The sequence below is a fragment of the Phodopus roborovskii genome, unplaced genomic scaffold, assembly GCF_943737965.1.
Source record: "Phodopus roborovskii unplaced genomic scaffold, PHOROB, whole genome shotgun sequence".
NCBI classification, from domain to species: Eukaryota; Metazoa; Chordata; class Mammalia; order Rodentia; family Cricetidae; genus Phodopus; species Phodopus roborovskii.
Window position 1 is genome coordinate 238410 of NW_026126503.1, and position 13219 is coordinate 251628.

Below are 13219 nucleotides of genomic sequence, written 5' to 3' on the forward strand. Positions count from 1 at the left end.
ACAATAAATAGGTGATGTAGCATTTTACAGGCAGGAAAGCATGTTCAAAATCCAGGCATGAAGGATGTCATCATCATCAGTTGAAAAAATGAATTCTAAAATGTGATGATATTGCACATTAATTCCACAAGAGGAAGCTTTACAGGTCTCTTCATGGAATGGTGGATTATTGTTTACATTACTATACAAATATTTACATTATCTCGGGGATTGAAACAGATTGTCAATTTATATACATTAATTATGTAATTAGATGATCTGTGGCACCAGATTCCAGGTGTCATAGATGATATAATCATTGTTTTATATAATTAAATAATCAAATGAGTTCATGTAACATCATCCACTTCCCTGAGGTGGCTCCAAACCAGGCTCATGAACGATGCTGTCGTGGTTAATTTAAATATTTAAACTACATAATTGACATTAAGATGGTCTATAATAATTGCCTCCCACATCACGTCACCACAATCCACTGATGATGGATTATCTAATGTCCTATTTTAATAATCAAATAACAATAAAATCAGAGGATGAAATGGTCTGCCATACTCCACACAATTGAGTCTCAGTTGACTCCCACATGATTGTGGGAAACTCGCAGGTTCATCCCTTATTTAATCGCAGAGTTGGGTAGTAACATGTTTAAATGCTGAACTGTCATTGTGTATGCAGTGTTTTTAGAAGATATCACATATTTAATGTTGGGCGGCTGCCTCAAAAGAGATGGACTGAAATCCAATAATCCCTAAGTCTAATGTAACAAATGGATTATCACCTTCCTGAAGGAAGTCAACAATGGCAAACTCACCTTTTGATGAATAATTGTGAGTCTTATTATCTTTTGTTCCATAGTTTCACTTCTTAGGAGGGTGAGTATTCATAAACAGAAGACATTGAACTGTTTCTCCACAGACTACGTTCTCTGATGATTAGGTAACCTTGAATTTGGGTATTGCAGTAAATAAAGATCAGGATAAACAAATAGGCCGAATAGATGTTTATTCAGGGAGAAATAATTTACAACCTAGACAGATAAACACCAGGAAATTCAACCTGACCCTCTCCTGTCTGAGTCACGCCAGAAAGAGAGCACCTTCCTGACCCCCTCTGACCTCCTTCCACAGGTCACTTTGCCCATGGCTCCACCCACAAAGGGTGTGCTCAGTACCACAGGACTATCTCACTACAATTCCCCTTTTAGTCTAAAGAAAAGATTAAGGTTGTTAGTTGGGAGCAGTCTTGTAGTTCTCTCGACCTTTCTTTGTGTTCATCTTTATCTTCAAATCAATATTGGCTCACTCTTTTATGTTCTCTCTCTCTCTGTCCCTGTCTCTCTCTCTCTTTCTTATCTTCCATTCCTAACCAGGCTCAATCCTCCTGGTCGCACATGCCTTCCTTTCCTCCCCCTCATTTTCTCCTACTTCTCTCTCCATTTGCTGTCCTCCCCCACTTCATCTGAACTCTGGGGGACTTTTGCCTTCCCAGTTCTGTGAGGGACTTTATATGAATCTCTTAGAATACACCTTGTATCCTAGTTCCTCTGGTGATGTGAATTATAGGCTGGTGATCATTTGATCTATTTCTAAAATCCATATATGAGGGAGTACATAATGTGTTCCTATTTTTGTGACTGGGTTACCACATTCAGGATGGTTTCTTTAAGTGCCATCCACTTGCCTGCGAATTTCAAGATACCATTATTTTTTTCTGCAGATTAGTATTTCATTGTATAAATGTGCTACATCTTCATTAACCATTCTTCAATTGAGGGGCATCTAGGTTGCTTCCAGGTTCTTGCTATTACAAATAGTGCTGCTATGAACATAGTTGAACAGATGTTTTTGTTGTATGGATGTGAATCCTTTGGGTATATGCCTAAGAGGGGGATTGCCGGGTCCTGTGGTAAACTAATTCCCATTTTCCTGAGGAACGGCCATACTGATCTCCAACATGGCTGTATGGGTTTGCACTCCCACCAGCAGTGGAGGAGTGTTCCCCTTTCTCCACATCCTCTCCAACATAAGGCATCACTGGTGTTTCTAATTTTAGCCATTCTGGCAGGGGTAAGATGGTATCTCAAAGTTGTTTTGATTTGCATTTCCCTGATAGCTAAGGATGTGGAGCATTTTCTTAAGTGTCTTTCAGCCTTTTTGATTTCCACCATTGAGAATTCTTTCTTCAGTTCTGTACCCCATTTTTAATAGGGTTATTTGGAGTTTTGTTGACTAGTTTCCTGAGTTCTTTGTGTATTTTGGAGATCAGCCCTTTGTCGTATATAGGATTAGTGAAAATCGTTTCCCAGTCTGCGGGCTGCCGTTTGGTCTTGTCCACTGTGTCCTTTGCCTTACAGAAGCTTCTAAGTTTAAAGAGGTCCCATTTATTAATTGTTTCTTTCAGCGTCTGTGCCCCTGGAGTTATATTCAAGAAGCCGTCTCCTATATCAATTTGTTCAAGGGTACCTTCTACTTTCTCTTCTAAGAGGTTCAATGTGGCTGGATTGATGTTGAGGTCTTTGATCCATTTGGACTTGAGTTTTGTGCATGGCGACAGACATGGGTCTATCTGCAGTCTTCTACATACCCTCATCCAATTGTGCCAGCACCATTTGTTGAAGATGCTATCTTTGCCCCATTGTATAATTTTAGCTGTTTTGTCGAAAATCAGGTGTTCATAGGTGCGTGGATTAATATCAGGATTTTCAAATAGATTCCATTTGTCTACAAAATTCCATTGGCTTAATACAAAACTATATACAAAACAGTGAATAACAAGTGTGCTCTAAGAAAAGGAAAATCAAGAACAAAATGACCTTCATATCTAGTCCTAGGGTGAGGGCATAATGGAGTTTACAATAGAGTTGTCCTACGCTGGAAAACATAAGTCTAGTAACTAATATATCTAACTAGGAAGAGAGAATAATAGTTGTGATAGTTTAATCTTCAACCTCATCAAGACCTGAGAAGGAAATTAACAATACTAGAGTAGACTGGAAATGTGGATGGACAACTTCCAAAAGGGGCAGCAAGGACAGAAACAGCAAGCCACCTGAAAAGTCACCCTAGTACTCACAGCCACGTTGGTACACCCAGATTTGGCTAAGGCCAAGAGAACTTGACAGACCACAACAACAGCAGGGAGGAAGAATGGCTATCTTACCCTGACTTGGCAAGGTCAAGCAGTCTTCTATATTTGTCTCCTGCAAGCACATAGGACTGAATGTCCAAGTCAGTGGTCAAGGTGGGGGCAATTCTTTGCCCAACAGGCCCTTAGCTGAGGCGAGATTGAACTCCAGCAGGAGCAACAACAGTGTCCAACATATTTTCCGGAAAGTCCACGGTGCTGTCAGGAGCAACAGTGTCTCATGTCAATGGAGTAGTAATATTAAAACATTTAAATGCCATGTTCTGCATGTCTATGAAGTGATTGAAGTTTAAGCATCTATATCTGACTAATCTCATAGGTACAGGAAATATGAGTGAAGATAATCTGTAATACTCGGGAACTTAGCTAAAAAGACTGATTAAAACTTTCCTGAGTAAAGCAGGAACCAATACTCAAACAATATAACTATATACATATACATACATATAAATCCCTAAAATAAAGGTAGAGTAGAAATGTCAAGACAAGAGGTAGAACTATAAAGGGCAGCAAGATAAAAATCCCAAATTGTATCAATATACAAAATGCCTTGAATACAAGAAAAGTATACATACATAGAATATGGTAAAAAAAATAATGTGCATAAAACCTCGTAAGTGGAAAGATTTCACACAATATAACAAAATATAAACTTAATTTTACATAGCTTACCACATATAATGTGGTAAACATATATATATATGTAAAATACTATCTCATTCTTACTCAAATTCTCAAGAAAATAGGCTAATCTACCTATATCCCATCTAAACCATACCTTTCCCAAACATTCCCTATTCCTGTCTAAAAGATAAACCCGAGTGTAAGCATCACCTTCCATACCCAACCCTAACTGACTAAAACCAATACAAAGTCAATGACTATTATCCCAAAATTCCAAGGGTATGGAAAGGGGGCCTCTTTATCTTAAGGTTACTTCCTGCTGAAATGGGACAATGATTGCTCCAATGGATCCTGTAGGAAGAAAATTTTTAGCAACCAAATTTCTCAACAGAGCTGGCTGTGGCATATGTAGCTAGTCACTGTGTGGCAGAAAATTCTTGACTGTAGTTCTATTAGAAACTCTGGCCAGGGTGTAATAAAAAGGTGCACCATTACAGCTAGCTAGTCATGAGTTGTCTCAAGCAAAACAGTCTCAAACTGGTTTTAGGGTGATGTTTGTAGTTCAGATGCATCAGGTTGAGTCAAGTGCAATGATGATGCGGGGCCCCATCTTCTTTCCGGAGAGTTCAAAGACTGCTGTTAGGAATCGTTATTATTCCTTGTGGAAAAGTTACACATCAATACTAAAGTAAAATTTTCAAGTTTTAAGGTATGCATTAGGGAAAGACAACAATAAGCATTAAAAGTATGTGAGAAAATTAGGATTTAAGAGAGAAAATTGCATATAAAAAATTAGTCCCCAGATTTTGTTTTCTTCTGCCTTACACCAATTGGCTTCTTAATTTAAGGCAGAAACCATGAATTTAATCTTAACAACATGCTTGAATTTAGAGAAGGAAAGCCAAATCCAACTCCAAAGCCAGCTTTGGTTTATATAAATTGGGACTTCAGGAATACTAGATAGTAGAGAGAAATTGATTTCTGTATACAAATAGTTTACTACAATTAAATGTATTTTTTAACCATATATCAGATTCTGCTTCCTTAAGTGATTGTTTCTGAAGAGCTGTCTTCTCTTCTGTAGGCACCTACATGTTCAGTGTTTTTTGGCTGTTTGATGATAGGTTTTCTCTGTTTTCCTGTAAGAACAAGAACAAAACACTTCCCCTACCTTTGAGAGGCCTCTGCACACCTTTTGCGACCTAATTTGTTGGATGACTTGTCATTTGTTTTCATTAAGATGCTTCTCTTGTTCAACTCGAATCTTGATTAACTTAGATGGTATCCATAGTTTTTCTTCTCCTGTAGATATAAAGGCAAAACCCCTACCCCAAAGTAACACATACCCTGCTTTCCATTCTGAGGTCAGTACATCCTTGAAGTACACTGGCTGATTTAGTTCAGAAGTTTTTTTCTATTGTTCTTTCTGCAGCTGTTTTTACATTTCATCAGCATTAAGAAAGTTTAATGTTAATAAAGCATTATGAAATCTGTGTTTGGGTGTTTTGGATCCTCCTGCCTGTTTATGGAGCATTTCTTTTAAAGTATGATTGGATCTCTCAACCACTGCTTGTCTTGTAGGATTGTATGGTATAACAGTTATGTGCTTTATCTTGTAATGCATAACTCCAGGAGCATAGACACTGAGAGCAACAATTAATGAATGGAACCTCTTCAAACTTAGAAGCTTCCGTAAGGCAAAGGACACAGTGGAAAGACAAAATGGCAGCTCACAGACTTGGAAAATATTTTTACCAATACTACATCAAAGGGGTGATCTCCAAAATATACAAAGAACTCAAGAAACTATTCATCAAAACATCAAACAACCCTACTAAAAAATGGGGTACTGAACAGAAAAAAAAAATGTCAATAGAGGAAATCAAAAAAGCTGAAAAACACTTAAGAAAGTGTTCAACATACTTAGCTATGAGGGATATGCAAATCAAAACAACTTTCAGATACCAGAGAAGATGTGGAGAAAGGGAACATTCCTCTACTGCTGATGGGAGTGCAAACTTGTACAGCCATTTTGGAGATAAGTATGATGGTTCCTTAGGAAAATGGGAATTAGTTTACCATGGGACCTAGCAATCCCCCCTTAGACATATACCCAAATGATCCATATCCCTGCAACAAAGACATCTGCTCAACTATGTTAATAGCAACAATATTTGTAATAGCAAGAAACTGGGAGCAACCTAGATGATCCCCAGTTGAAGAATGGATAAGAAGATGTGGCACATCTACACAATGGAATACTACTCTGCAAAAAAAATAATGGAATCTTGAAATTCGCAGGCAAGTGAATGGCACTTGAAACAACAATCCTGAATGAGGTAACCCAGTCACAAAAAGATGAACATAGGATGTACTCACTCATATATGGATTTAGACCTAGAGCAAATGATCACCAGCCTATAATTCACACCACCAAAGGAACTAGGATACAAGATGTATTCTAAGAGATTTATATAAAGTCTCTCACAGAAGGTTGATGGGACAAGTCCCCCAGAGCACATGGGAGGTGGGGGTTCAATGAATGTAGAGAGAACTAGGAGAAAGAGAAGGGGAGGAGAGGAAAGAAATTGTGACTAGGAAAATTGAGTCAGGGTAGGAATACAAGATAGGAGAGAGAGAGAGACAGTGACGGTGAGTGAGAGAGAGGGAGACAGAAAGAGAGAGAGATATTAAAAGAGGGAGCCATTATAGGTTTGAAGAGAAAACTGAATCTAAAGAAAGGTCTAGAGACCTAAAAGACTGTTGCCGACTAACAACTTGAGCATCTGTGGAAAGGCTACCAGGAATGTCCTTCCTGGATATTGAGATCAACAACAAAATTATTCACCATCATGGAGCCCTCCTATGGTGCTGTTGGAAACAGAAGCAAACACCCAAATCTAAACACTGAGTTTAACTAGAATCCAGATGCAGATAGACAGAACAAGACCAGACTGTAGAAACAAACATAGACAGTTGACCTGAACAAGGAACAGATAACGGGCACCCAGACTGATAGCTTGGAATCCAGCATGGTACTGACTCAGTCTTCTCTAAATATGGGTCTCAGCCAGATGGACTGAGAAGTCCTAGGGAACTCAGACAGTGGAACCAGGGTGTATTCCTCATGAACAAAAGGTCTTTGCAGACACATCCCGCATGGAGGGTACTCCCTTAACCTAGAAACAGGAGAGAAGTCCTAGTCCCTATTTCAAATGACTTGACAGATCCACATGACTACACCTGGATGGCATTGTCATACATGTGGAATTGTGTTGGGAGCTGGGAGCAGAGGGTGGTCAGGGTGCATGTGAGGGGGCATAGCGTGGAAGTGGGTGGGAGGGAGGGAGGAAGAGGGAACTGGGATCAACATGTGAAATAAAAAATAAATAAGTAAATTAAGAAAATAAAAAATAATAACTCCCAGGCCTGGATCTTACAGGCTGCGGGTAATACAGAACACCAGTGTAAACAGCACCAGGCTCCTCTTGGTACAGAAGTCCTAAGCTGTGCTCATCCCGGATCCATGCTGGGTTGCTGAAGGCCTAGGTGCATTGGGCCACCTGGTGGGCTGTCAGAGAGGAGAGGAATTCTGAATCCCTAGGGGCTAATGACTGAAGCAGCCCCTTGCCCAGCCCTCCTCTCCTCAGGTGGCAGTGACTGTGACTGTAGGGACAGGAGTGGGGGTGAGAGTGGGAGGTGGAGGATGAGGGGGTGTTGGGGAGAACAACTTTGGTAAAGATTTTTATGTCAACTAAAATTACAACTAACAAAATATATGGTAATTAGATGTGATGGCTATGTGCAGACTTGTTACAATCAGTCTGAAGCAAAGAAGACAAAATAAGATAACAGTGGTCTAGTAGACAGGTCAAGTGGCCTACAGATTTATAGGTCAATGTACCTCATCAAAGCAGCACAGAGAAATTCAAAAGGAAGTTCATGTGTTACAAGAATGATTCCACTTCTCTGGGCCATAAAAGGTAGATCAGGAAAAGGGATTATCCAGATCCAGAAGAGTAGAAAAGTGATAAAAATAAAATTATAATACTGAAAGATAACATTAAAACAGAGCTGGTGTACCCCACATAATCCATAAAGGGAGCCAACAGTTAAGAGAGCAGAGGGTACAGAGAGGCTCAGGGGACAGCACCAACATAAGAATGTACAGTCAGGAATTAAATAAATAAATAAGATGTTCACTTCAGGCTTGCTCATCTGAGTAAGCGTCACTGATAAGAAAAAGGGAAAAGGAGAGACATTTCTACCCTAGGGATGTCTGAGAAAATCAGAGAGACTAAAGGTAATGTAAAAAGATATGGAGGTTCAAAGAAAATTCATCAAAAGGTCGAAGGAAGATGTAAACTGTTTCCTGTGGGCTCTCATATCTACAAATATAAATTTAAGATTAGGAATATGAGTTAAACATTTTGACCATACCAGGTTAATTGTTTAAAAGTTCGGTTTATTTCTCTCAAGAAAAACATATGTACTTTCTAAAAAGTTCTATATGTATTTCCTGTTAGAATCCTGTTTTATTACAAGAATATAGCTAAAACAAAAATGGATTAAAAGTTTTTGCTGTCTTAGGCTAATAGCCCTTAGCTCAAAATTTATCTCTGAGCACTGATCACTAAATTCAGATTATCAGAAAATCAGATGTCCTTTTAATGTAGATGATATTAATTCTGTTTTATGTCTAAAGCTGTTAAAAATTGAAACTAGTTAAAAAGTTACAATTATTAACACTGGAAATTAACATAAATTTAACAGGCACCAAGGTGACAATGGGTTTAAAGACATAAAGGGTGCTAAAATTATTTGATATTATAAGAAGACATTACAGGATGTTTAATTCTTTTATAAAAACAGTTTTTAAATGTTTAAATGCAGAAGGTTACATTATATTCATACTTTCTGACATTGTTAATGTTTGTAATTAAATCAAAGGGCTAAAATTTAAGATCAGAGCCATACACTGTATATACTAACCAAAAGTAGAGATTCTCATTTTTTTTGTGATACAGAGGGCAATCCATCCTTGTTTTTGCTAAATTTGGTAAGCATAAATTATTTAGATAAATTGAGTCACATAGATGTTTCATGTTTCCCTAAATGGAGTTTCAAATTGAAATCCATATTTTTAAAGCTAAAACTGACAATACAAAGTTCTACTTTTATAAAAGCCGGTAAACTATTATAAAATGTTAAGAAACACAAGTTACCAGCCATCCTTATAGATTAACTGTTGGTTATAGTGAAATTAAGTATTAATGATTAATAACAGGAATAAATTTCACTCTGTCTACTACACATGTTCTAAAACTTTAAGCTTAAATCAAGTAATGAAAAACCAAGTTGTCTATTAAGATCTATATAGAAAGACTTCTAATACTACAGAGATCTGTAGAATAAGACATTTAAATATTAACTAAAAAGCTGTAATAATTTCAGACAAAGAATCACAGAACCAACAATGACCCAAGGTCTCTAAAGAACATTGTGGGGCAGCATGGATTGTGATGGCACTGACCAGGGAGCAAGATTCTGAAACACAATGCCTGCATCATGATAGGACCCAGCTCAGACTGTGTAGAGAGAGGTTACAGGGTACTGGAAAATTGTCTGCACCTTTGCCTAGATAAAATAAGGTCAGACTTTTCCAAGTCCAGGTTCCACAGGAAAAACAAACAAACAAACAAACAAAAAAACAAACAAATAAAAAAAAAAAAAAAACACCTCTCACATTATGTACTTGGTGAAAAAATTCTCCCCTCAATGCCATAGAAAATTGGTTATGGCTAGGAATGTAAGGAATGGCCCCTGTGAATTTCTTAATAGATTCAAAAGTTTCATATAATTTATCCTTCTCAAATCTCTAATTCTATTGATGGCTTGGCTAACCAAAACTTTGTGAGCTTGGCAGTAAAGACAGCCTTAATATGGCTCCTAAATAAGGATCTAAAAATATAAAGATATTTAAGTTTTTTTGAACATTTATTTATTAATTATGCATACAGTGTTCTGCCTGCATACATGGCTGCATGCCCAAAGAGGATACCAGATCTCATTATAGATGTTTGTGAGCCACAATGTTGTTGCTGGGGATTGAACTCAGGACTTCTAGAAGAGCAGCCAGTACTCTTAACCTCTGAGCCATCTCTCAAGCCCAAGACATATACATCTTAAAAAAATATAAAATTAATTTACAATATAAAAATTCAGAGCTTAATTCTTAATCAAGTTTTGATAAGCTAATTGAGCAGTGACTCCCAGCTGTTTAGTCACAAACTCAGAGTTTTATGATATATGTTGGGTGCCATCTAAGTGTAAATATGAAGGATGTTTCATCAGGCTTAAGGAACCAGTGACCAATTTATACATGAATCTATCTAGACAGAAGAAAATGGTTCTAACCCAAGTCTGTAGTTTTTGCTAGGACTCAAAGGCATAAGTCCATTCCTGCTGTTTTACACATACATAAAATCTACTTTTTCTACAATTTGGATTTCAGCACAGATTGGTGATGATAATATATGTAAAACTTGCATTTCCTTTTATATAACACAGTTCATATAGTCTTCAGAGTATCAAATGTCATAAAGCTTTTATCAAATTCTTACAGGTCAAAAGGACGGCAGATAAATACAGCTATCCTGAGGATGGAATTTTCTCTCTGGTCTTGCTGTCTTTCTTGATCTAATTGGAACTAAAAGTTCCAATTAAATACATATGTTTTAACCTTTATTCCCAGTTTAAAGAGTCTCAAATGATTTGTGCTTCTGACAGATGAGCATCAGTTGCTGACTACATCCTGCTCCTCTATAGTGCTCTCCCTGGAGTTACTATGAACCAGCCCAGCTGATGTGAATCTTCAACGGGGTCTACAAACTGATGACTCTGATAAATGGTTCATTTCCTGAATCCCCCTTCCTTTTGTTGGTATTGTCTAGCATTTTAGCCTACTTGCAACTCAGAAAACACTGCAAAAGTAAGCAGGAAGTAGTACAGGCATGCCGCTGACACAACAGTGTTTTGATTTTCAAATAGTTGATACCTGGAGTTCTATAGCCTATAAAGCCTCCTTGAGCAGCTTGTTACTATTATGCCTACAGGTTTCCTCAACTTCCAAGGAAGTGACTCCTGGGTGCAAAAGCAAAAGGTTTTTATTGCTAAAAATCAAACCAGATGGGACTTCACTCTGTCAGAAAAGTAAGGTAGTGGCTTAAAATTCTGAGGGGTTTATAACAGGGTAAACAGAAAGTGAAGCTTGAGATCACTATTCTCAGTTCACAAGGTTTCCAAGATACAGACAGTCCATAGAGTACAAAGTTATTTACAAGGTCTTCATGGATCTAAGTTAATAGAATCCATCATTTGTTTAGGCAAGATTGATAAGCACACCTGAAAGTTTGGGGTTTTTTCTTTGTTTTTACTTCTTCTCCTGAGTCAGGGACTTACCTATTGGCAGAAATTCTTGTTCTCATTAATTTTTCCTTCTTCCAATAAGCCCTAATTTATAACTTTTAGTTATTAATTTGTCATTAACATTACCTCTTTGACACAAACCTTAGATGCCCAATTTTTGTGCCTCCAATAGGTAAAAGACTTCTTGTATAGGTTACTCACATTGCCCCCTATGTATAGGACTTTACTTTGGTTTACTTTTGATATAGCATCTCAACCAGGGAAAAGGTGTATTCTTTCCTGTACTACTTCCTGCTAACCTTTGCAGTGTTTTCTTGGGTTTGAAATGGCTAAAATGCTATATAAAACCAAACGGGAAAAAAAAAAAAAAAAAAAAAAAGGAGAAAAAGGAGGGTGGATTCAGCAAATTAGCAAATTGCACATTTATCAGAGGCATTAGTGTATAGACCCTGTTGAAGATTCACATTGGCTATGCTGGTTCACAGTAAGTCCAGAGCAGTATTTAGGAGCAGAATGTAGTCAGTAACTGATGCTCATCTGCCAGAAGCACAAATCTGCTGAGACATGGTTAAATTGGGAACATAAGTTTGAGATATAGTATCATCACCACTCTGTACTGAAATCTATATTGTAGAAAAAGTAGATATTGGGTATCTAAAACAGCAGGAATGTACTTATGCCTTTGAGTCCTAGCAAAAACTACAGATTTGGGTTACAAACGTGTACATTTTTCTTCTGTCAAGAGAGATTGATGTATAGACTGGTCAGTGGTGCCTTAGGCCTGATGAAATATCCTTCATATTTACACTTCGATGACATGCAACATAAATCATAAAACATTGAGTTTGTGACTAAACAGCTGGGAGTCCCTGCTAGATTAGCTTATCAGAACTTGATTAAAAGTTAAGCTCTGAATTTTTATATTGTAAATTAATTTTATATATTTTAAGAGGTATATGTCTTGGGCTAGAGAGATGGTTCATTGGTTAAGAGTACTGGCTGATCTTCTAGAAGTCCTGAGTTCAATCCCCAGCAACTACATTGTGGCTCACAAACATCAGTAATGAGATCTGACTACCTCTTCTTGCCTGCAGACATATGAAGGCAGAACACTGTATGCACAATTAATAAATAAATGTTCAAAAATGACTTTTATGATTTTAGATCCTTATTTAGAAGCCATATTAATGCTGCCTAATACTGCCAAGCTGACAAAGTTATGGTTAGCCCAGCCATCAAAACTATCAGATGTGAGAAGGATATAGTTAATTAACTGTTCAATCTACTAAAAAAACTGACAGGGACCATTCCTTATATTCTTAGCCATAATCAATTGTGTATGGAATTGAGGGAGGAGTTCGTCACCAAATGCATAATATGAGAGGCTTTCTGTTTGTTTGTCTTTTCTCTGTGGAAGAGAGACATGGAAAAGACTGACCTTCTTTTGTCTAGGCAAAGGTGGTGCAAATAATTTTTCAGCATCTACAAAGACTAAGCTGGGTCCTGCCTGGCAGTAGACATCGCATTTGAGCATCTTGCTCCCTGGTTAGTATCATAACAATCCATGCTGCCCCATAATCTTCTTTAGAGGCCTAGGGTCATTGTTAGGATCTGTGATTCTTTGACTGATATTATTACAGCTGTTTAGTTAACATTTAAATGCCTTATTCTATACAGATCTCTATAGTATTAGAAATCTTTCTACGTGTATCTGAACAGACAACTTTATTTCAGGTACTTGTTTTAACCTTAATCATTTATAACATGTATAGGCAACAGAGTGAGGTTTATCACTGTTATTATTCATTAACATTTAGTTTGATTATAATCAACAGTTAATTTATAAGAATGGCTAGTAACTTGTGTTTCTTAACATTTTATAATAGAGTAAACAGCTTTTACAAAACTAGGACTTCGTATTGTCAGGTTTAGCTTTAAAAATACTGATATTAATTTGGAACTCCTTTTAGGGAAACATGAAACATCTATGTGACTCAATTTATCTAAATATTTTACGCTTACC